At 42.5% G+C, this 24,915-nt stretch overlaps 1 protein-coding gene across 1 annotated transcript in view; it reads right to left on the reverse strand.

The window, feature by feature from the left end:
* LOC137323058 (NALCN channel auxiliary factor 1) overlaps positions 1-24,915 on the reverse strand; it is an 855,562-nt gene that overhangs the window by 813,572 nt on the left and 17,075 nt on the right. The window lies entirely within an intron of this gene.

The following is a 24,915-nucleotide window of genomic DNA, read 5'->3' on the forward strand; positions in this document are numbered from 1 at the left end:
ACTTATGAGGGACTTTATCAAATGCCTTCTGGAAGTCCAAATAAACAACATCCATAGCCATTCCCCTGTCCACTACTTTCGTCACCTCTTCAAAAAATTCAATCAGTCTCGACAGGCATGACCTACCCTTTACAAATCTATGCTGGCTCTCTCTGATCAGCTGAAAATTTTCAAGGTGCTCAGTCACTCTATCCTTAATTATAGATTCTAGTAATTTCTCGACAACAGATATTAGGCTATCTAGTTTATAATTCCCTGGTTTCCCTCTCTCACCTTTCTTAAATAGCAGAGTGACATGTGCAATTTTCCAATCTAAAGGAACAGTTCCTGAATTGAGAGAACTTTGGAAGATTATAGTTAGGGCTTCTGCAATGTTCTCACCGACTTCATTTAGCCCCTGGGATGGAAACCATCTGGTCCTGGGGATTTGTCACTCTTTAGTGCCATTATTTTCTTCGTTACTGTTAATTTGTTTATGTTAATTATGGTGAGTCCCCATCCCTGTTTCAAAATTAGTTTCCTTGGGGTGTCCGGCATGCTATTCATCTTCCTCGACTTTAAATACTGATACAAAGTAATTAATTAACATGTCCGCCATTTCCTTATTTTTATTTACAATACCACCATAGTCGGTTTTTAAAGGGCCTACATTACTCTTGAGCATTCTCTTTTTCTTAATATAATTGTAAACATTTTTTGTGTTGATTTTGATATCCCTTGCAAGTTTCTTTTCATACTCCCTTTTTGTAGTTCTTACTATTTGTTTTGTCACCCTTTGCTGTTCTTTCTATCTCTCCCAGTTGCCAAGATCTCTGCTAATTTTTGTATTTTTGTATGCTTTTTCTTTTAGCTTTATGTTGTCCCTTACCTCTTTTGACATCCATGGTTGTTTTTTTTTTGGCAAGTAGAGCTCTTGCCCTTTAGGGGTATATACTGGTACTGTATCACATTAAATTCTTTTTTGAACGCCTCCCACTGATCGTCTGTCGTTTTACCCATTAACAGATTTGCCCAGTTTACTGCAGATAGTCTGTCTTGTCCCATTGACGTCGGCCTTACCTAAATTTAGAATCTTAGTAGCTGTTACGGGTTTCTCCCTTTCAAACACAACGTTGAACGCGATCATATTATGATCGCTATTAGATAAATATTCATGCACCGTTAGGCTGTTAACTAAATCTGGCTCATTACTCATTATTAAATCTAATATGGCCTGCCCCCTTGTTGGTTCTAGGGCATATTGTTGCAGAAAGCTGTCCTGAACACACTCAAGAAATTTGCTACCTTTCTGACATGAGCTCGTCTGCTTATCCCAATCAATAGAAAACTCACCTACTGATTCTGGGTTATAATGTTTCAAAGTGAATATTTAGCCCATTTGGTAGTTTTATCCCCTTTGGGCCCTTATTATTACATATCTTTACTTATTAGTTAGGTTTTGTGACCACAACTGTCCCTTCATCGTCGTTGGGTCAAAATCCTGGAAATCCCTACCTAACAACATTGTTGAACCGTTTCACTGTTTCTTTTAACCTGCTCTTACTTAGTAGGTGGCAAGGACATCTGCCCAAAGCTGGCAGGGCCCTTTTTCACATAAGCATGTCAGGTCCCGATGATGTCATCGGGACCCGACTGCAATCTTAACTAGATGGCCTGAGTGGGAAGCTGCAGTGGCTTTCCCACTAGGTGAAGACAGCAAGGAAGAGGATCTTCTTGTACGGCCAAGAAGAGCAGGAGACAGCCCAGGCAACCGATTCCAGCCCACGCCTTATTTCTGGAGCAGCAGATATGTTTCTTACTCACACGATACAATTATACACTACAACAGTAACGTTCAAGTCCCTGTCTAATGATGCAGCACATTTAACCACATCATAATACAATTAAGATATTGCAGACGCATGGACATGGAAGGTTGAATAACGCTGCAGCTGATGTGAAAGTGGGTGTAGTAGATTCAAGTATATAAAGCATGATCATTTTTCTTTAAAGATCTGATTAGAAAGTGGTCTATGATTCCTACATATGACACCTTGAGTAACAGTTCTTTATTATATTAATTCTGGGGATATGGGCATCGCTGGCAAGGCCAGCATTTACATCCCATCCCTAGTTACCCTTGAGACTTCATCTTGAACCGCTGCAGTCCATGTGGTGAAGATATTCCCACAGTGCTGTTAGGTAGGGAGTTCCAGGATTTTGACTCAGCTGGTGTGTGACTTGGAGGAGAACTTGAAGGTGATTGTGTTCTTGTGCAACTGCTGCCCTTGTCCTTCTAGGTGTTGGAGGTTACAGGTTTGGGAGGTACTGTCGAAGAAGCCTTGGTAAGTTGCTGCAATACATCCTGCATAGTACACACTGAAGCCCCGGTGCGCCGGTAGTGGATGTTTAAGGTGGTGGACGGACTGCTTTGTTCTGGGGGGTATAAATTCATTGGTAGTGTGAAACTGCAATGGCGAATTGGCAGCTCGTTTTGCATCAACCCGATTTTCTTTTCCATTCATTTCAATTGTGTAAAACGAGCCGCCGATTTGCCATTGCCCGTTTCACGCTACCGCCCATTTATACCTCACAGTCAGTCTACTACAGAGCATGCTATTGGGAGGATCAGGAAATAGAAACCAATGTACAAGTGCAAAGCTTAGACATTCCCAAAATTTGATCAATTTTGCTGTTGATCTCACGTTTCCATTTACTCTTGGCTGATCTTATAAAACTGAAAGCAGGCCATCCAACAAACATGCTTAAAGATCAAAGTGACAGAGGATTTCACAATAAATCTTAACATTTTTTAAACACCAGTTACACTAATGCATGCACACATTCAATTTGACTTGAATATGGACCTAGTTTGTATTTTTGGCATGACACAAAGCTTCTTTTGTACCATGTCCTACAATGCAGATCAAATATATAAGGGCCAGAATTTACTATGAGCAGCAAAACGTTTGTTACACTTGCTCTTGACCACAACCCTATGGGGTTTTGCATGGCAAGTTGCTCTCAGCCCAACACCCAAACAGCACGACGACCTCGACAGGGCATTTAGGACCTGTGTGAACAGGGCAAGTAACTGTGTATCTCCTTAACCAATCAAATTGAAAAATCTTTAATGAGCAGCACACAGTCTGAACCAGGAAGTGTAAGTTAAAATAATGAATTTTATGTCAAATCAGGTACAGAAACGAAATAAAGAAAGAGAAAGAAATACTGGATTAAGAGATAGAGAAAAAAGAGACAGAAAGAAGTTTAAAAAAATGTATTAATTTTAAAAATATCTCCAACAATGCTGAAGGAACGAGACTCCACATTTGTAAAATTTAATTTTCAGTGTCACGGTTGTGGAGGGAGTGGGTGTTTAAGGTGGAGGAGGGAGTGGGTGTTTCAGGTGGTAAAAGGACTACTTTGTTCTGGGGGGTAATTAAGATTTACCACATTGTTAAAAGGCTACTTAGACTGGAATGAACAAGCCCTAACTTTTTGTGGCGAGTTTAGTCCATTTCCATGACCTCAGTACAGGAACTTCATGCCATTCAATACATTTGAGTGGGAAGCCAGACTGCAAGATACCGTTTTTGTGCAGCTCACGAGGGGTTGTGCATCTCGGACAGCAACTTCCAGATCCTTGCGTTTAACTGCCCTTGTGCACTCACCAGCAGTTGCTGTACGATTTGCGCATAAATAACGGTGAGCGCTATTAGCTGCACCGTTATTTTCACAGCAAAATCTAGCTCATTATTTCAGCATCCAGGTTAATAAATTGTTTATCAGTACATTGAATAATACATCATGATTTTTGCCATCCTATTAAAATTTATTAATTTTTAAAATTAAAATCTTTATAAATGAAATAAACCTATTCTTACTGTCGATAGATACAATAAAAACCATTGCACAGACTAACAGGATATGTATACACCCTTTAAACAATTGAGAGTCTACGCACCAATTTCCAATAATCACATCTTGTCATTTGGCATCTATAGATGAATATCCCAGTAGAAGATAAACTCCCACACAAGGACATTTAACAACTAGTGACATTACTGCTCAATAAGTATCTAACTATTGCTCATCCTGTGTTTATCTTCCTCCGTTACAAGTTTAAATACATTGGGTATACTATGACAAAGCAAATTGTACATGACCTGCAGAAGGAGTGGGAGTAATGGGCTGCATGACCTTATTTCATTCCATACTTCACATTTTCATGCTCTTATAGATTTCCAATACACAGATGACCCTGACAAATGAAGCATGAATAACGAGTTGGGGGAACTGAAGCTAGGTGTAAGATTTGCTGTTGCAACGTTATGGATTGGAATTGGGCAATATTTTCTGGAACTGACATAGTCTGCATGGAATCAACATAGAATTTACAGCACAAAAACAGGTCATTCAGCTCAACTGGTCTATGCCAGTGTTTATGCTCCACATGAGCCTCCACCCACACCTCTTCATCTAACCCTATCAGCATAATCTTCTGTTCCTTTCTCCCTCATGTGTTTATCTAGCTTCCCCTTAAATGTATCGATGCTATTCGCCTCAACTACTCCTTGTGGTAGCGAGTTCCACATTCTCACCACTCCCTGGGTAAAGAAGTTTCTCCTCAATTCCCTATTGGTGACTATTTTAGAATTATGGCTCCTAGTTTTGGTTTCGCCCGCAAGTGGAAAAATCTTCTCTATGTCCACCCTATCGAACACTGTTATAATTTTAAAGACCTCTATCAAGTTACCTCTCAGCCTTCTCTTCTCTAGAGAAATCTACACACAAATCCCAGGCCCTATGATGGATGGCTTTAGAGTCAAGTCTGCTCTGCAAATTTAAAGAAAGCAGAGGCCTTTTTGTATATTATATGGCACAAGGTGCAGATGGTGACAACTGTGACTGGGACACATACTGAACTTTGTCATTAAACTCATAATAGAACCCCCGGGTTTTATTGTGCACACTGACCTTTGATAAGTACAAGTGCAGCCTGCTACAAATGGATTATTAATAATGTGTATTGAATTTGAGTTTCAATTCTCATACTTCAATACAAACATCAGCTGCAATCTGAATTGTCACTTCCCTTCCACCGCCGGCCGGAAGATACAGAATTGAACCATGCAAAAATCTCACACAAGGGCCTTTGTTAATTAACATTGATAATTTAAATAGCCTGCAGCGTTGAAGAGACAAAGAACCTAAATGGGGCCTGGTAACATTTCAACTATCCAGAATATTGTAGTATATTAGTAGGGATTGACTCCTGTCTGTGTTTCAAACACTAGTGGGGAAGTTTTAACCCCCCCAGGATAGGCGAGGGTGGGAAGTTAAATTGTTAAAAATGAGAAACCCGACCCCAACCCGCAGCGAACGTGCCAACTTCCTGTTTTCGGTGAGGGGGGGGGGGGGTGGTGCAACTAACCCATTCTCGAGAGGCGGGTCGGTAATTAGCCTATGTCAATGAGGTTTCGTGCCTCAGATTTTGGCAGCCATTTGGATTTAACGGAATCCGAGCAGCTAAAGGAAGGTGAGAAATGCCGAATCCAGCAGGTAAGTGATTTTCTAGCAGTGCTTGTGGACCAGGAGGAGCAGGAATACTTCCCCCCACCCCCGGCTGCCCAAGCTAACCTGCCGCGATCTGCCTTCCTCCCCACGATCTCTCCACCAGCGATTTCTCCCCTCGCTGCAATGCGATGTCCAACCCCTGCAAATGGCCGAATCCCCCCACCCCCCCCCCCGATCGGCCGACCCCCCGTGATCACCAACCCCTGCGATCTGATGTCTCCCCCCCACCGTAATCTCAACCTCGTCCCACAATCTCTTTCCGCACTACCCAGTGATATCTCCCTACCTAACTCCCTCCTCTCCGGTCCCCAGCTGCAGCCTTCTCGCCCAACAGCCAATCAGCCTTTCAATCTGGCTGGCTGCGGGCTGGAAACAGAGAAAAAAAATTCAAATGAGGTCCTGCTATTAAATTCGGCAGAACCTCCGCATTTCCCGTATTTCTGGGTTTCATGGCCGCTGACAGTCACCCCCGCTCCTCCCCCTCTTCCCATAAATATCAGGGCCTAGGAATTTGATGAGTTGTGCTGAGAAGTCTTTTAGGAATTTTCCATTCAAAGTTTTAACAAATTGAGTGCATCATATTTTGCCATTGTGAGCCTGAAAAAATCAAGAGAGCAGGCTACAGTGGGTACCATAGGATAGAATCAACATTAACCTGACAACAGCATTCAATCTCATCAGTCAATTACAGACTCTGGGCCAACATTTCTTTTTGTTTTCTTCTTCACAGCTCTTAGGTTCTGATACTGGTGTTAAATCTGAAGTACTTCCGTCTGGAAAAATGAAAAATGCTGTCACCTTTCTTCATTATATAAAAAAAGCCATAATTCAGAATCCAGCTGCAGTGATTCAAATTCCCAAACCTGTGCATTGTAATTTCTACTTTACTAATTACCAATTAAATAATTGCATATTTATGCCATGCTTCCAAGCGTGCAAAGAATTTTCAAAAATATAAAAATGTCTGCTCTTTGTTAATTAAAGGCCACCGTTGCCCAATAGAAATCGTTGACTAGCCACAACTGTGGCTATGGCGACACCGTTTTAGCCACATGCACTAATTTTAGTAGAAGACACTTTACATACACTCACATGATACAGGCAAATGTACTTTACATGTGTATATTTACTTAACAAACATCTACCACCATTCAGTAGCCAAGGTAGGAAAGCACTCAATGATCAAAAACGCTCGCAGTCTACTTTTTGTCTTTCAATTTTACCAACAAACGCACAAAAAGGTTAAAGTACACATGCATATGTTGTGCAAATATGAATATTGAGATCACATGCCCAACGATGGTGTCTAGTACTCATTTTTTATTTGCTAATCTGAAATACAATTAGCCACATCTGGATTCCCAATTAGCCACAAGTGGCTAATGGCTAATGTATTGGACAACACTGATTTAGGACAGTCAACCTTTCCTAAAAACAATTGGATCCCGTGATGACTCAGTGGAGAGGTGCATCACTCGGTGTGGTATTGAGTCATCCAGAAGATGGATTCCTTTAGATTTACACTTAAAACTCTCTCGAAGCATTCTGTGTAACTTTGTGAATCATGTAACAGAACTCTTTATAATACTTCAAGAGAAAATAAAAATGCAGGTTCTTTACATTATCTATTTGCTCTTCTTTCCAGGCTATGATTTGTCACGAGTGTGTAGACAGTTGGCAGCAGGTTCCATGCGGGTGAAATTCAACTTTGGTGGTGGCACAAAACGGGCAGTAGCAGATCAGCCGTCCATTATAATTAGGGCCGGGTGTATAACCGGTGGCTAATCCACTACCATCTGATTTGCACCCCCATTCAAAGTTGAACTTCACCCCCTCTGATTTATCTTGAGTATCTATGCGGTTTGCAGCTGGTTCTATCATTGATCTTGAATATACATGCAGCCTGCAACAGGTTCTTTGTTGGAAAAGGGAGCAAGAAGGTGGACAAGAGGTATCATTGGTTTTTTGCTTCAATTTTGCAATATGGGACCCTTGCAAAGATTAGTGAGATTAGTAACCACAAGCCAACTTATCTGAATAAGGAAAACACTATAGTTTACAGTAACACTTGATTAAAGGGTTCAGTATGGTAAGTGCTGTACGATGGAAAAAGAAGTTAATTTTAGCATGCTACAGATCAAATGTGTTTCAACTGGGTGTATTCCACGACAGAACCTTCTCACTAAGGTCAGCAGTATAACTCATTTTAAGTAAATGTTTTTCTTCTGAATTTCTATGTCAACACTTCGAAATCATTCTTCAAATGTTACATTTTGTAACCTTTTATAGTTGTTTCATAGAATCACAGAAAGTTACGGCACAGAAGGAGACCATTCGGCCCATCGTGTCTGTGACGGACAAAAAAGAGCTATCCAGCTTAATCCCAATTTCCAGCACTTGGTCCGCAGCCGTGTAGGTTACTGCACTTCAAGTGCACATCCAAGTACTTTTTAAATGAGTTGAGGGTTTCTGCCTCTACCACCCTTTCAGGCAGTGAGGTCCAGACCCCCACCACCCACTGGGTGAAAAAAATTCTCCTCGGCTCTCCTCTAATCCTTCTACCAATTATTTTAAATCAATGCCCACTGGTCACTGACCCCTCTGCTAAGAGAAATAGGTCCTCCCTATCCACTCTATCTAGTCCCGTCATAATTTTATATACCTCAATTAAATCTCCCCTCAGCCTCCTCTGTTCCAAAGAAAACAACCCCAGCCTATCCAATCTTTTCTCATAGCTAAAATTCTCCAGCCCTGGCAACATCCTCATAAATCTCCTCTGTACCCTCTCTAGTGCAATCACATCTTTCCTGTAATGTGGTGATCACAACTGTACACACTCAAGCTGTGGCCTAACCAATGTTTTATACAGTTCTAGCATAACCTCCTTGTTCTTATATTCGGTGCCTTGGCTAAAAAAGGAAAGTATCCCGTATGCCTTTTTAATCACCTTATCTACCTGTCCTGCATCCTTCAGAGATCTGTGGACATGCACTCCAAGGTCCCTTTATTCCTCTACACCTCTCAGTATTCTCCCATTTATTGTGTACTCCCTTGCCTTGTTTGCCCTCCCTAAATGCATTACCTCACACTTCTCTGGATTGAATTCCATTTGCCACTTTTCTGCCCACCTGACCAGTCCATTGATATCTTCCTGCAGTCTACAGCTTTCCTCCTATCAACCACACAGCCAATTTTTGTATAAGCTGTAAACTTCTTGATCAAGCCCCCCCACATTCAAGTCCAAATCCTTAACATATATCACAACAAGCAAGGGACCCAGTACTGAGCCCTGTGGAGCCCCAGTGGAAACAGCTTTCCAGTCGCAAAAATACTCGTCGTTCATTACCCTTTGCTTCCTTCCACTGAGCCAATTTTCGATCCAACTTGCCACTTTCCCTTGGATCCAATGGGCTTTTACTTTTTTGACCAGTCTGCCATGTGGGACCTTGTCAAAAGCCTTGCTAAAATCCATGTACACTATATCAAATGCACTACCCTCATCGAACTTCCTTGTTACCTCTTCAAAAAATTCAATCAAGTTAGTCAGACACGTCCTTCCCTTAACAAATCTATGCTGACAGTCATTGATTAACCTGTGCCTTTCTAAATGACGATTTATGCTCTCCCTCAGAATTGATTCCAATAATTTGCCCAACACTGAGGTTAGATTGATTGGCTTATAATTACTTGGTCTATCTTTTCCTCCCTTTTTAAACAATGGGACAACATTAGCAGCCCTCCAATCCTCCGGCACCACGCCTGTTTCCAGGGAGGATCGGAAAATGATGGTCAGAGCCTCTGCTATTTCCTCCCTTGCTTCTCTTAACAACCTGGGATACATTTTATCTGGGCCTAGCGATTTATCTACTTTCAAAGATGCTAAACCCTTTAATACTTCCTCTCTCACTATGTTTATCCCATTCAATATTTCACACTCCTCCTCTTCAACTACAATCTCTGCATCATCCCCCTCTTTTGTGAAGACAGGCGCAAAGTATTCATTAAGAACCATACCCACATCTTCTGCCTCCACACATAAATATCCTTTATGGTCTTTAATAGGCCCTATTCTTTCCTTAGTTATCCCTTTGCTCTTTATGCATTTATAAAGCATTTTTGGGTTTTCCTTAATTTTACTTGCCAGTATTTTTTCATGCCCTCTCTTTGCTTTCCTAATTTCCTTTTTAATTTCACCCCTGCACTTTCTACACTCCTCTAGGCTTTCTGCAGTACTGAACTCTTGGTGTCTGCCATAAGTTTCCCTTTTTTGTCTTATCTTACCCTGTATGCACCTTGTCATCCAGGGGGCTCTAGATTTGGCGATGGCAAACCAAATGATGCTAAAACAGTTACTGAAAAGATTTTTAAAAAACACAATGTGCACAGGGCCGAGCTCATGATCGCCAATAGATCAAAGATCTTTTCTTTTAGAGTGAAGATTAGAAATGTTTGAACAGCTAGAAAGGAGCTAATGAAGTGAACCAGTTACAATGGGCCTGGAGGAGAATTTGAAATGTCAACAAACACACAAGTTAAGAACAGCAGCAGACAACAATGTCACATGTTAAAATTAGAGTTAGGCCATTCAGGAGTGAAATCAGGAAGCACTTTTTCATTCAAAGGGTATTGGAAATGTGAAATTCACTCCCCAATAAAGGCTGTGGATGCTGGGTCAATTGAAATTTTCAAGGCTGAGATGGACAAAATTTTATTAGGTAAGAATATCGGTGGATATGGAACAAAGGCGGCTAAATAGTGTTGAGATACAGATCAGCCATGATCTAATTGAAAGGCAGAACAGGCTCGAGGGGCTAAATGACCTACTCCTGCTCCTGTGCACCCACAATGCAGGACTGGGATTCTATGAAGAGCTTTAAATTAGGATTTTTACAGCACATTCAGACACATCAGAACATTATCCTAAAGCTTGATCATCCAATTTATAAATTGTTCTCAAATCCAAATATTTACACCAGCACCGTGAAACTATATGAGACACTGGAGCTAGTTTTCACAGCCTCTGCCCCATAGGATCGGGGTAGTACTATACCGAAAATGCAGTGCGCCACTTACCGCCCCGTCCCTGCTCTCGGTATGGCCGGCACCATTTTCTTCAAGTCCTTCAGCATTGGCTCACATGTATATATCTAATATATAAATTGGGGTCGCCCACCAATTGTAGGACCCCAATGCAATATTGAGGTGCCAATGGGCGGTGTGTGCACCATGCATGTTCCACACATTGGTATCAGGTGTTGAATGGTCTTAAAGGGACTGCTGCAGGCAGCTCAAAAAAGGGTAAGCTTTTCATTTTTAAAAGATTTTTGTGCAGGAGCAGCATTCTATTTGCTAGTCCGCACCTCCCCTGGAGAAAATTTCCACTTCCCCTCAGCTGTGGAGCTTCTAGAACTACCCCCCGACCCCGGCCACCCCCAGACTGCCTGAGCTCCTAGACAGCGCTTGCAAAATGGCTCAGGCCTCTTTGTTGGAATCTCGGGCAGGCAGCGTGAGCACTTATCCCACCGCCCAAAGTTAAACACTACCCTACTGCCATTAATAGGTTTTCTAAAAGGACTGCTTACTCTCTCCCAAGCTTTGTACCGGGTTCAATGTGCATTGAATAGTTGGAAAGGTGAACATAAGGCTAGGCTGAGATTGAAAAGGATGTTATTGGTTCGATTTTTATCTTGCCATCCAGATGGAAAACTGTCCTTACAGATTGGCTGCCCTTTATAGAAACCACCCAATTTTTATTTGATTGCAGTGAAAGTTAAAATTGGGGAGCATACATGAGAGGCAATGAGCATCTCCAACAAGAGAATGTCTAATCACCTCCTCTTGACATTCAATGGCATTACCATCACCAAATCTCCCACTATTAACATCCTGGGGGTTGCCACTGACCAGAAATTTAACTGGACCAGCCACATAAATACCGTGGCCACTACAGCAGATCAGAGGCTGAGTATTCTGTGGCGGGTATCTTACCTCCTGACTCCCCAAAGCCTCTCCACCACCTACAAAACATAATTCAGGTGTGTGATGGAATACTTCCCACTTGCCTGGATGAGTGCAGCTGCAACAACACTCAATAAGCTCGACACCATCTAGGACAAAGCAGTCCGCTTGATCGGCAGCCCATCCTCCACCTTAAACATCCACTCCCTCCACCACCAGTGCACTGTGGCTGCAGTATGTTCTTTCTGCAGGATGCACTGCAGCAACTCATCAAGCACCTCTCAAACCTGCGACCTCCACCACCTAGAAGGACAAAGGCAGCAGTTGCGTGGGAACACCAGCACCTCCAAGGTCCTATCCTGATTTGGACATATATCGCTGTTGCTTCATTGTCACTAGGTCAAAATCCTGGAACTCCCTACCTAACAACATTGTGGGATTACCTTCCCCACACTGTCTGAAGCAGTTCAACAAGAAGGCTCACCACCACCTTCTCAAGAGCAACTAGCAATGGGCAATAAATGCTGGTCTTGCTAGCGATGCCCATATGTCGAAAATGAATGTTTTAAAAGGCAGCCCTTAATGATGCTGAACAGATCTGTGTCTTATTGCCATCAGGAATAGAATCACACAGAATAATCTTCCACCAAAAGCAAACCACAATCCTTTTGGAAAAAGCTTCACACAATCAGAAGGTAAAATAGATGTCTTTATTTTGGTCTTATTTGGCATTCTACTTACCAGTATTTTTCAATAGCTTTATATCAGCTATTGTGAATGCATCAAGCATTCGAAGCACATGAGCCCATGTTTTCTATGTTGCAGCCTGTATGGCAGATATTCCTTCACCAGTCACAGAACAGTGAAGCCATCACATCAAAGAACATCAGCACTGCAGCAGAGATTGATGTATTAATATGCCCATATCAAATTCCATAAGCATCACATCTGGGAAACCATTTCACCAGTTATGGTAAAGAATTTTAAATGCAGAATTTCAAACAAGAATTTCAAAGGCTGGAAGAATTTCAGGATTTCAAGAATTACTGTGAAGCTATGCATTTGATAAACCTTTGTTTCCACCTTCCACATTCAAAATTAAACAAGAACAAAACTTTCCTTGTTGCATATTTTATTTCAATACAGTTACAATTACATACAGAATATAGAAACCCTGGCAGTGATTTAAAAGATTACCTCAACAAAAGATTCCAATGAGATCCTAAACTATAACAATGAAGCTCCAACTGTCGGCCCCATTCATGTATGGAATTTTAAGATAAAATGTTATTCCGTTTCTCACTGTGTTGGCAGCATTTCAGAGAGATAATGTAGCTCTGGAATTGTGAGTGCAGAGCTGGAGACATGAATATAAAATGAACCAGCCTCAAGGAAGATTTGAGATTAAAAGTGAACCCTTCCAATCTACACACAGGGATAGTGGACAGGTGTAACAAACGCCCAGCTAAAGCAATTAATGCTGCATCTGTGAACATCTTTACATCAACAACTTGCGTTAATATAGCGCCTTTAACATAGTAAAACATCCCAAGGTGCTCCGCAGAAGCGTAATCAGACAAAAATTCACACCAAGACAAAGAAGGAAACCTTAGGGCAGGTTTCCAAAATCTTGGCTAAAGAGGTAGGTTTTAAAGGAGCAACTTAAAGGAAGAGGGAGAGACAAAGAGGTTTAGGCAAGGAATGCTAGAGCTTAGGACCTAGACAGCTGAAGGCACAGCCGCCAATGGTGGGACAAAAGATGTCAGGGCCAGATGGATACTTACGTAGGAATAGGAGCGAGCATTGACCTCAACAGGCATGAGTTTGTCAGAATGGCTATGCTGCCCATCCGATGATGGCGTCGGGACTCCCAAATCATTTTCAATTTAAATGCTTCAGTCCTCATTTAAATAAGAACGTACTAATTAAGAGCAGGAATAGGCCATTCGGCCCTTCAAGCCTGCTCTGCCATTTGATGAGATGATGGCTGATGTGATTGTGACCTCAACCCTACTTTCCCATCTACCTACTATAACCTTTGACTCCCTTGTTAATCAGGAATCTATCTAACTCAGCCTTAAAAATATTCAATGACCCTGTCTCCACCGCTCTCTGGGGAAGGGAGTTCCACAAACTCATGACCCTCTGAGAGAAACAATTTCTCCTCATTTGTCTTAAATGGGAGACCTCTTATTTTTAAACTGTGGCCTCTTGTTCTAGTCTCTCCCACATCCTCTCAGCATCTATCCCATCAAGTCCCCTCAGGATCTTGTGTTTCAATAAGATCACCTCTCATTCTTCGAAACGCCAATGAATTTAGGCCCAACTTGTCCAACATTTCCTCATAAGATAACCCCCTCATCCCAGGAATCAGTCGAGTGAACCTTCTCTGAACCGCCTCAAAAACAATTATGCCCTTACTTAAATAAGGAGACCAAAACTGCGCACAGTATTCTAGATGTGATCTCACCAATGCCCTGTACAACTGTAGCAAAACATCTCTACTTTTATATTCCATTCCACTTGCAATAAATGACAACATTCCATTTGCCTCCCTAATCACTTGCTGTACCTGCATATTAACTTTTTGCAATTCATGTACTAGGACACCCAGATCCCTCTGTACATCAGAGTTCTGCAATCTCTCTCCATTTAAATAATATACTGCTTTTCTATTCCTCCTGCCATTTTCCCACATTATACTCCATCTGCCAATTTTTTTTTTTTTATTTGTTCATGAGATGTGGGCGTCACTGGCGAAGCTGGCATTTTTTGCCCATCCCTAATTGCCCTTGAGAAGGTGGTGGTGAGCCTCCTTCTTGAACCGCTGCAGGCCGTGTGGTGAAGGTTCTCCCACAGTGCTGTTAGGAAGGGAGTTCCAAGATTTTGACCAAGCGACGATGAAGGAACGGCGATATATTTCCAAGTCGGGATGGTGACTTAGAGGGGAACGTGCAGGTGGTGTTGTTCCCATGTACCTGCTGCTCTTGTCCTTCTAGGTGGTAGAGCTCACGGGTTTGGGAGGTGCTGTCGAAGAAGCCTTGGCGAGTTGCTGCAGTGCATCCTGTGGATGGTTCACACTGCAGCCATTTTCTCCCTGATTCCCATTGATTTCATTTGCCCACTCAATTAACCTATCTATATGCCTTTGCAGACTCCTTATGTCCTCTTCACAACTTTATTTTTCTACCTACCTTTGTGTCTTCAGCAAATTAAGCAACCGCACGTTTGGTCCCTTCATCCAAGTCATTGATATAGATAGTAAATAGTTGAGGACCCAGCACTGATCCGTGTGGCACTCCACTCGTTACATCTTGCCAACCTGAAAATGATCCATTTCTGCCTACTCTCTGTTTCCTGTTAGCTAACCAATCCTTTATCCAGGCTAATATGTTACCCCCTACACCATGAGCTCTTATTTTGTGTAGTAGTCTTTGATGTGGCACCTTGTCAAATGCCTTCTGGAAATCAAAGGACATCACATCCACAAGATCCCCTTCATCCACGTTGCTTGTTACTTCCTCAAAGAACTCTAATAAATTAGTCAAACAAGATTTCCCTTTCACAAAGCCGTGTTCACTCTGTCTGATTGCATTGAGATTTTCTAAGTGCCCTGCTATATCCTCCTTAATAACAGATTCTAGCATTTTTCCTATGACAGATGTTAAGCTAACTGGTCTGTAGTTTCCTGCTTTTTGTCTCCCTCCTTTCTTGAAAAGAGGAGTTACATTCGCTATTTTCCAATCTGATGGAACCCTTCCAGAATCTAGGGAATTTTGGCAAATTAATACCAATGCATCTATTATCTCTGCAGCCACTTCTTTTAAGACCTTAGGATGAAGTCCGTCAGGACCTGGGGACTTGTCAGCCTTTAGTTCTAATAATTTTTTCAGGATGGGCACCTCGCTGCAGCTTGCCGAGCAAAATGGTGGTCGGGAAAATCGGCCAGCCCCCTGTCAGGGAAGGCAATCCCAGGGTGGGGGTTCTCAAATGGGCTGGCAGCGAGCTGGGCATTTTTTTCTGGAGGAGCACAATTTCAGGCGGTGGGCTGCTCGCAAATTTAAAGATCCGTCCGAAAATTGCAACAGACAGGCCTTGGGTATTAATGGGGCAGCTGAGGTGCCCCCCACCCCCTCTGATTTTCAACGTCAGACGCCCGTTTTTCAGGTGTGCATTAGGCGGTCTGCAGTTGAAAATCACTCCCTAGAGGGGTAAGTGCAGAAAGAGATGGTTGAATGCTGTGTGGAATGTGATGCATCGTGAGCAGTCGAGAAAGTACAAGTGTTACGTCATTGAAGGCAACCAATCAAGTCATGCAAGAGATAAAATTTTACCTGTTGCCGAACCTCTTCTCACAAGATCAAATGGGTAGAGTTTGTGATGGAGCAGATTGTACATGGTCTATGAAAGGAATAGGTTTGATAGGTTGAATGCATAGGCATCATCTTAGGGTGAGCAAGGGATCAATGTTAATGGCGGGACTGCAAAGCACCTTCACTCTCAGAGCATGTTCATTGGCTGACAGATCGCTTGCCTGTATTTGCAGTTAAATCAATAGTTTCTAATTTTCCATGCTCCAGAGAGCTTCCCTCCTCCACTCTTGAATCAGTCACCATAGATCACAGGAATACAGGAGATTTGAAACTGGTGAATTTAAAATGCAGTCATGCTGTAGCTGCTGACTTCCTGAGGGGTTACACTGTTCCTCATACTGCTTCTGCTGTTTACAAACCATTGTATAAATTTAAGTTGTGGGAACTGCTAGTCATAAGCTTCAGATAAAATGTCTATTAACAATAGGTCATTTTAACACTTGAAATTTACAATAATGAAATGGATCAGGTAAGTCCCATGAAAATCAGAATGCTATAAAGTTGATATTTTGTAGTGGGGAAACCAGGAATAACTTACACAAAATGTTAGCAGGTATTAGATAACTTGATGTATTGGTGATGGGGAGCACAAGGGAAGAAAAATCCACAACAGAAATTAATGAATTATTGTAAAAAGAATTATATATCACAGTACTAAAGGACATGAGAGCTGAGTTAATACAACGAGTGCACCAAACAATTTGCTAAACTCCAATTCCATGAGGTAGCTTGGCTGTTATGTACAACAATATACTGTGTCGAAGGTGCCAGGCTGAGGTTAGATCATTACCAGACATGAAATCTTGGGCCAGATTTACTGTGAGCAGTGAACAAACAACGCCTGCCATTCATTAGACTTGGACTTGCCAGTAGACTTTCCATGAGCTTTTGCGCTGGAAGTTACTATAAGTTAGAAATCCAAATGGCGTGGCATCCTCTACAGGGCAAGTAATTATGTATCTCCTAAACCAATCAAATTGAAAAATTGTTAATGAACACCACAGAGTCTGAACCAGGAAGTGTAAGTTAGAATAGTGAATTCAGTGTCAAATCAGGTGCAGAATGCAAAATAGAGAAGGAAAGAAAGATTCAACTGAAAGATAAAAGAGACAGAAAGAAAAAGTAAAAAAAGTTATTTACATTGTTGTTAGAGATTTTAAAAACAATTAAAAGCTGAAGGAATGAGACTCCACACTTGTAAAAGTTAATATTCAATGCCGGGGAGGTTGTTTGGCAGTAATTAAGACTTACCACGCCATTAAAAAGGGTACTTAGACTGGAATGGACAAGCCCTTACTTTCTGTGATGAGTTTAATCCATATCTACCATGTAAGTATAGGAACTTCACGCCGTTCAATGCATTTGAATGGTGATTCAGGAGCGAGATGCCATTTTCGTGAAGTTAACAGCGGAGTGGCGCATCTCCGTCAGCAACTTCCAGATTTTCACGTTTAACTGCGCACGTGCACTCGCCGAAATTGCTGTCCAACTTGTGCATAAATAATGGTGAGCGCTGTTCGCCTCACTGTTATTTTTACAGTAAATTCTGGGCCATTACTGTTTGTGCTTGAAGGGAAATGTCATGTAGTACTTGATTTAATGTATTCAATGTCCAGGTGAATACAAAATACTTTCATCCTCATTTTACAGAGCAGAACACACTGTTAAATACTGCCATAGAAATACAATACGTAGCCTGAATAAAGTACCTTGTTTCAGCATAACATTGAGAAGAAAACTTTCAACTAATTCATTCTTGGAATCCAGACGTTCTAAAAGAAAAGGGTGGCAAAAAATCTTTATTTTAAATAAACGTGTTCATTCCTGTTCAGCCGCTGGAAACGGTCCTGGAACCACAATTCTATATGGGAAACAGCCAATTTCTAATCAGTCTAGTACTCTGAAGTAAGAAGTGTTTTGAATATTCTCAGAATCAATTATAGGCATACAGCAATTTCAAGTTGAGCTTACTGTTTACTATCAATTAGCTTGAATTCCTCATCAGAGCAATGCTATTTTTACTTATTATTTTAGGGAATAAATGCCTGTTAATGAAGCATTGAATATAACTATCTTTCAGGCTGTCAAATGTATTTGCACCACATGACTGTTAAATAGAATTTTACAATAGTTTTGATGTTAGGCTTGCTTTGTTGTACCAGCATCATGTAATGAAAAGACAATAGTTTAATGAACAACATTGCACCTTGTTATCAGTGAATCATATGCCTTGTATACATTGTTAATGTGTATAATTAGCAAGGAGGATTGTTTTATCCTGCTTTTTAAAAACATACAAACTCACAAAGGTTTTCATAACTAGTACAAGTGATCTTTCTGAGAATATACATACAAAAGCTAAAAAGTCACTTTAGCTGAATACTGTTTGTAATTTGAATGGTTGTTAGACTAACCTTATTTCTTCCTGGGATGGTCAGTAGCTAGTGGAACAAATGTCTCCATTGAGATTGCTGGATGTCAGCTTATTTATGAACCTCCGCTTGAAAACGTAATTACTGCAATTTGTTGGTCCTCGTAATGGTGTAATTATGTTTTACATCATTTTGATTAAAGAATGGGATGCAACCAAATTGTAATGAAGTATAACTAGAAATAAATATAGCAATAAAAAGTCAAGCTGAATCCTTAATTAGAAACAATGGACCACAAGTCTAATATAATCTTCGTTCCCATTTCCTTTTAAACACCGCTCCAGAAGATCTTCCCAGAATAAAAATGTAGCATCTCTAAATATCGACCAGTTGCTGTCCAGATTAAGTTGAACACTCATATTTATAACTGCAAGCAGGCCTCAGTTTCAGGAAAGATAGAGCGGGAAGAACATTTCGGAACGCCATTATTAACACTTGTTTCTAATGGAGATGGTTCTTGCTCAAATACATCACATCAAGAATTTATTAGGGGAAGTTTTCAACTCATGGCCCTCCGTTTCTCACCTAATGAACTGGTGAAAGGTAGTTGAGAAACAAAGAAGGGTACCTCATAGAATCATAGAACACAGGAGACCATTCGGATCGTGTCTGTGCCGGCTCTTTGAAAGAGCTATCCAATTAGTCGCACATCCCTACTCTTTCCCCATAGCCCTGCAATTTTTTCCTTTTCAAGCTACTATTGAAACTGCTTCCACCACCCTTTCAGGCTGTGCATTCAGGATCTTAACAACTTACTTTGTAAAAACTTCTCCAGAAGCTCCTACTGGGCCCACAAAAAAAACTCCGGTCCATTCGAGGTCTCCCGCCAAGTGAACCCCTCCTCCCCTTACTATGACCCAACTTGCCAGCTGGCTCAGCTTGGGAGATGGCTGATTTCCCGCTTCCCATAACCAGTGAGCTGCAGTGGGGCACCCATTTCGTGCTCACAGCTTACTGGCGGCATTTAAATGAGGCCTGACCCAATGTGGTTGGGGTATTCCGATGCCGGGTTTGGGTGGGCAATGTGGCTGCCTTGCTAACTTTACACCCTTTTTGGGCAGAAGTTCAATTTCTCCATTATTGCATCACAGCTGCATCCAAATTCTGATAGGATAAAACCAATGATTTTGAAAACAACAAGTTGCATTTCAATCGTGCTCCTCACACAAGGAAGGTGTCTCCAAGAGCTTTACATCAAGGAAGAGAACAGTGGGGAAAGGCAACATGGAGAAGGTTAAGGAGGAAGGGTCGAAGGAAAAATGTTTTTCAGGAGGTTTCTGAGAGCTGGTAGTGAAGTGGAAAGGTGGCATGAACTACAGACAAGGAGGAACGCGATAGACACCTACAGACGCTGAAAGACGCCCTAGTAAGAACGGGATATAACGCTCGACTCATCGATCGACAGTTCCGACGGGCCACAGTGAAAAATCGCATAGACCTCCTCAGGAGACTAACACGGGACGCAACCAACAGAGTAGCCTTTGTCGTCCAGTACTTCCCCGGAGCGGAGAAACTACGCCATGTTCTCCGCAGCCTTCAACATGTCATCAATGACGACGAACACCTCGCTATGGCCATCCCCACACCTCCACTACTCGCCTTTAAACAGCCACCCAACCTCAAACAGACCATCGTTTGCAGCAAATTACCTAGCTTTCAGGAGAACAGCGTCCACTACACCACACAACCCTGCCACGGTAACCTCTGCAAGACATGCCAGATCATCGACACAGATACCACCATCACACGAGAGGACACCACCCACCAGGTGCATGGTTCATACTCCTGTGACTCGGCCAACGTTGTCTACCTCATACGTTGCAGGAAAGGATGCCCCAGAGCATGGTACATTGGCGAGACCATGCAGACGCTGCGACAACGGATGAATGGACACCGCGCAACAATCACCAAACAGGAGGGTTCCCTCCCAGTCGGGGAACACTTCAGCAGTCAAGGACATTCAGCCACCGACCTTCGGGTAAGCATACTCCAAGGCGGCCTTCGAGACACACAACGCAAAATCGTCGAGCAGAAATTGATAGCCAAGTTCCGCACCCATGAGGACGGCCTCAACCGGGATCTTGGGTTCATGTCACGCTACACGTTACCCCACCAGCGAACAAATGTTATCTGTTTTTAATATAACGGGTCAGTTGCTGTCTTTTCTATGTTTCTACCTCTCTATCTCTGTTTTTTTTTGGTGATTTGTATATTCGGAGACCTTGTAGGTAACACCTGTCTGTCTGCACACTGATTGCCTTGGCAACGGGCAGTTGAAAAAACTGTCTGTAATCACCAAGCATTGTTCTGTGATTTATAAATGCGATTTAATTTCGAGGATTTCATTTCCACAACATTCACCTGAGGAAGGAGGAAGCCTCCGAAAGCTTGTGAATTTAAAATAAAATTGCTGGACTATAACTTGGTGTTGTAAAATTGTTTACAATGAACTACGGTGGGTAGAAGTGCAGTGATTGAACAAGCAGCCACCAGTGGTGGAGCAGAAGGAGAGAGGACCTAGGGGTTGTCTGGAGTCATTCAGGCACATTAAGCAGGAGAAGACCACTAAGGTAGGGCACATGGAGGGAGTTGATGTCAACCGGCTGGGGCATGGAGAGCTAGTGGAGTTTGGATGGCACAAAAGAGTGCGAGCAAAGATGCGGGCTGCAGCGTTTTGGGAGATTGAGGTGGGGATGTTGGCTGGGAAAGAATTTGAGAAGTCAAGCCTTGAGGTGATGAAGGCATGGGCTAGGATTTTTGCGTGGGGGGTGCAATGTGGAGCAGAGGTGGGAATGCTGCAGAGTTGGTAATAGAGCCAATGTGGAGAAGGAATCTCAGCATGAGGTTGAGCAGTACAACGAGATTCTACATCTCCTGACTCAGCCTCAAGTGGCAGCTTTTAATGTTGGTGAAGCTAAGGCCACAGACACATGCTGATGCAAGGCAAATTGAAAGCTAAACATCTAACATCTCAAATTTAAAGTAAAACTTAGGTTCTGAGCACTTTAGAGTGGAAGGTTGGGGGGTGAAGAGGGGGACATCGAGGTGGGGGGGGGGTGAAGAGGGGGAGGTCGGAAAGGGAGACTTCGGACATTGGAGCAGGGCGCAAAGGTAGGTTCACTTTGTGTTTTAACTTCCTTCTATGGTATTTTATGTAATTTATTTAATCTCTTTATCTCTGATCAGGCCCTTCATGCCTAGTTTCACCAGGCGTGAATCAGAAGTGGTGGGCAAGCTGCCCAGGTAAGTTAAAAATCGTTACAATTACTTCATCTGTCACAGGTAAAGTGTCTTAAGTACCTCAATGAGGTGCATTTGGCTCTTTAACAGTCATCCCGCCGGCTTTAGTGGACGGGATGACCCGCAATTGCCCCCTAAAATTGAGTCCTATAAATTTAAAACTACAAACGCAGTAATGTACAGAACATAAGAAATAAGACAGGAGTAGGCCATATGACCCCTCGAGCCTGCTCCGCCATTCAATAAGATCATGGGATCTTCGACCTCAACTCCACTTTTCCGCCCTATCCCTTACTGTCCAAACTTCAACAAGCTTCTGTTTTCAATAACTGATAGGAATGAAAGCAACAATATACAGAAGCGTCGAGGAGCTTTGTGAAGGTTTGAACAGGCCTTTCGTTCTCAAAAACAACTGACTTGGAAAATTATGAGAGAGTGAAATCCTTGGGAAAGGTAATTACATAGACTGCACCTTGTTTCAAACGAGCAAAAAACTATAGCAGCTTTCACACGGTGAAAGGACTGTACCTGGATTCACATGGTTTTGAGTGGTCCACCTAAATATCGATCACTAATGCAAGGGTGGGTGAGTGGCCAAAGTAGAACTTCTCCTAACTTTACTCACACCCTAACTGCCAAAAAATATATAAAGATGGGACATCATGGCAGCTTCTTTGCTACAGTCAGGGGAGCTTGATGAAGCTTTGCCTAGAGGAAGGACGTCCAACAAGAAGACGACGAAACTTCAAGAGCCACGAAAGCTGATCACTCTTCGGCCTTGATGCTGAAATCCTTGGTTTTTTTGGTTGTATGTATTGCTTGATTTGCTTGCTGCTTGTGTGGATTGTTTAAATCATTAAATAATCACGTTGTGGCAGCATAAATGTATAATGGGTAGAGTAAGGCTGTATGTACTGCTTGATTTGCTTCATGCTTGTGTGAAGTTTTTAAATCATTAAACAATCACTTTGATTAATAAAGCTACCATGTAAGTGTGACTTTCTTTGTCTGATTATTGTCCAGGTTCACGAATCACTGGAAAATCAGGATTACCCCACACCCTCCTTCCACCCTGTCTGCCCTAGTGTTGCACAGGAACAACCCACCCAAAGAATCTGTCCAGCCCTAAGGATTTCCTATTCCAGACTATTAGCATAGCTTGAGGGAAACCCCAGTGTAGACCCAGAACTTGGTGGGGCCTAGCGTTGGCAGAAGCAAGAAATTTAAGCACAGCTGCAGGCCTCTCAGAGTTGCCATTTGTGTCGGGTCTCTGAAATTAGGACCTTCTCTTTGCTCATTGAAATTAACAGCTAGAAAGCCCCAATTTCTTGCAATTATCCTGGGGAGGGTGTGTGGAGAAAATAAAATGTATCGTCCGTCTGCTTGTCTCAGGCCTAACCCAGGGTCCCTGCAGACCCTCTGGTCATTGGGAGTCTCAAGGAATGGCATAGCAAGATGTCTCACTGGGCACCCCTGCTCTGCCCTGCCAGTGATGTTGCAGGAAAATGAAACAAGTGGATGAGGAACACCTCCTCCAGCCTGATTATTGTAGCTGTGACAGGCCTGCATATACAGCAAGCAAAGACCCACATTTGCCCCTTAAGGGGAGCCCTGGAAATCCTAGCGGAACAGGTCTTTACCCCTTTTCGTGACCTTTGCACGTCGGGAAATGAATGGCCCCCCGAGGGCAAAGGTCAGAAAAACTACCATATCTAGGTTATTTATGAATTGTAGGTTAAGGATGTGGTCCATCTAGAGTCCTGAGAGGAACAGTTGTGTATTACTCCCGTTGGAAAAATAGAAGGTTCATTTTGATACTTATGCTGAAACTGAGCCTTCTTTGATCTCCCCAAAATGAAAATGATTCCAATTTAATTGTAGCACGAAATCAATATTGAAGAATGTCAGCATTATTTACAGAAAGATCACTTATAACATCCTCACAAACAGGGGTAGAAGTTATTTGAAAGACCAGAAGTGTTTTGGGGACAGTTACTGTAAAAATCATTTATCCCACAACTGCAGAAATCCCAGATAAAAATAAACTAAAAGTCACCTGATCCTTTTCAGTGAATCATGTAAGCAGGGATCTCATTAAAGTAAAAGTGGAAATAACATGAATGTGTTATGCCATCTTTTGGAGCGCAGCATTGTTTTGGGGGAATAATAGGAAGCCTTTAGAAATTGGGCCATATAGTGCATGTCTTTCAGGCGCTAAGCAGCAACCTGATGACCCAAAATGGCAGGATCGATGGGCACGCAGACTTCCAGATAGAAGTGCACCACCTGCCATTTTGGTACAGGAGGTAGTGCTCACGGTAAGGTCGCATGCCGACAGCATTTAAAGTGGGAAATAATTTAGTCAGACAAAAGGTGATCTGCTGTGTGCAGAACGCACTCACCATTTTGGATGCCATGTGCTGACCTCGCTCAGTGCAACAGGATGCTGACCGGCATGAAGGCCCACTTGTCAGCAGTATTTAAAGGGATCATGCAGTACTTACAGGTTAGTTGCTGGTTTAGTATTTCTGGCTGCTGTTCCACTTCTATGCATTTTTGGCTCCATTGTACCATTCTTTAGACTTCACTTTCTCTACATCGAGAGAGGTTTGTATTGGTCTTGCAGTTAGCTTCACAAATAGTCGTTATACCAAGGAGTTTGTTATTGAGCTATGTCACCTACCACAGTCCCAAATACAGCCTCAAACCAGGGCATGGATTGCACTGCCTATGGCTGTCAAGGTCACCGCTGCACTCAACTTTTATGTCACAGGCTTATTTCAGGCTGCAATAGGTGACATCTGCAATATTTCACAGTTCGCAGTGCACCAGTGTATCAGGGAGGTCACCAAAGCTCTCCACTCCAAGAGAAACACTTATATCTCCTTCTCTGTTGACGGAGAGAAGCAGGAGGAGAGAGCACGAGGTTTTGCTCACACGGCAGACTTCCCCGTGGTGCAAGATGCAAGGTGCCATTGACTGTGTGCTCCACATCAGCACCCTGAAATTCCATTCCCTCAACGTACACTGGTTTGCGACCACAGGCAGCGCATCATGCAGATCTGTGTCCACTTTCCCAGCAGCAGTTATGACTCCTTCATTCTGTGCCAGTAATCTGTGCCACCTTTATTCGAACCAGACCTCCAAGTTAAGGGCTTACTACTGGACAACAAGGGTTATCCCCTCCAAACATTGTTCATGGGTCCACATAGGAACCCACACACAGCCACTCAGCAGGCCTACAATGAGAGCCATGCTGCCACAAGGAACACCATCGAGCAAACAATTGGGGTACTGAAGCAATGCTTCTACTGCCTGGACCATTCTGGAGGAGCTTTGCAGTACACCCCTGA

The sequence above is a fragment of the Heptranchias perlo genome, chromosome 6 (assembly GCF_035084215.1).
Source record: "Heptranchias perlo isolate sHepPer1 chromosome 6, sHepPer1.hap1, whole genome shotgun sequence".
Taxonomy (NCBI): domain Eukaryota; kingdom Metazoa; phylum Chordata; class Chondrichthyes; order Hexanchiformes; family Hexanchidae; genus Heptranchias; species Heptranchias perlo.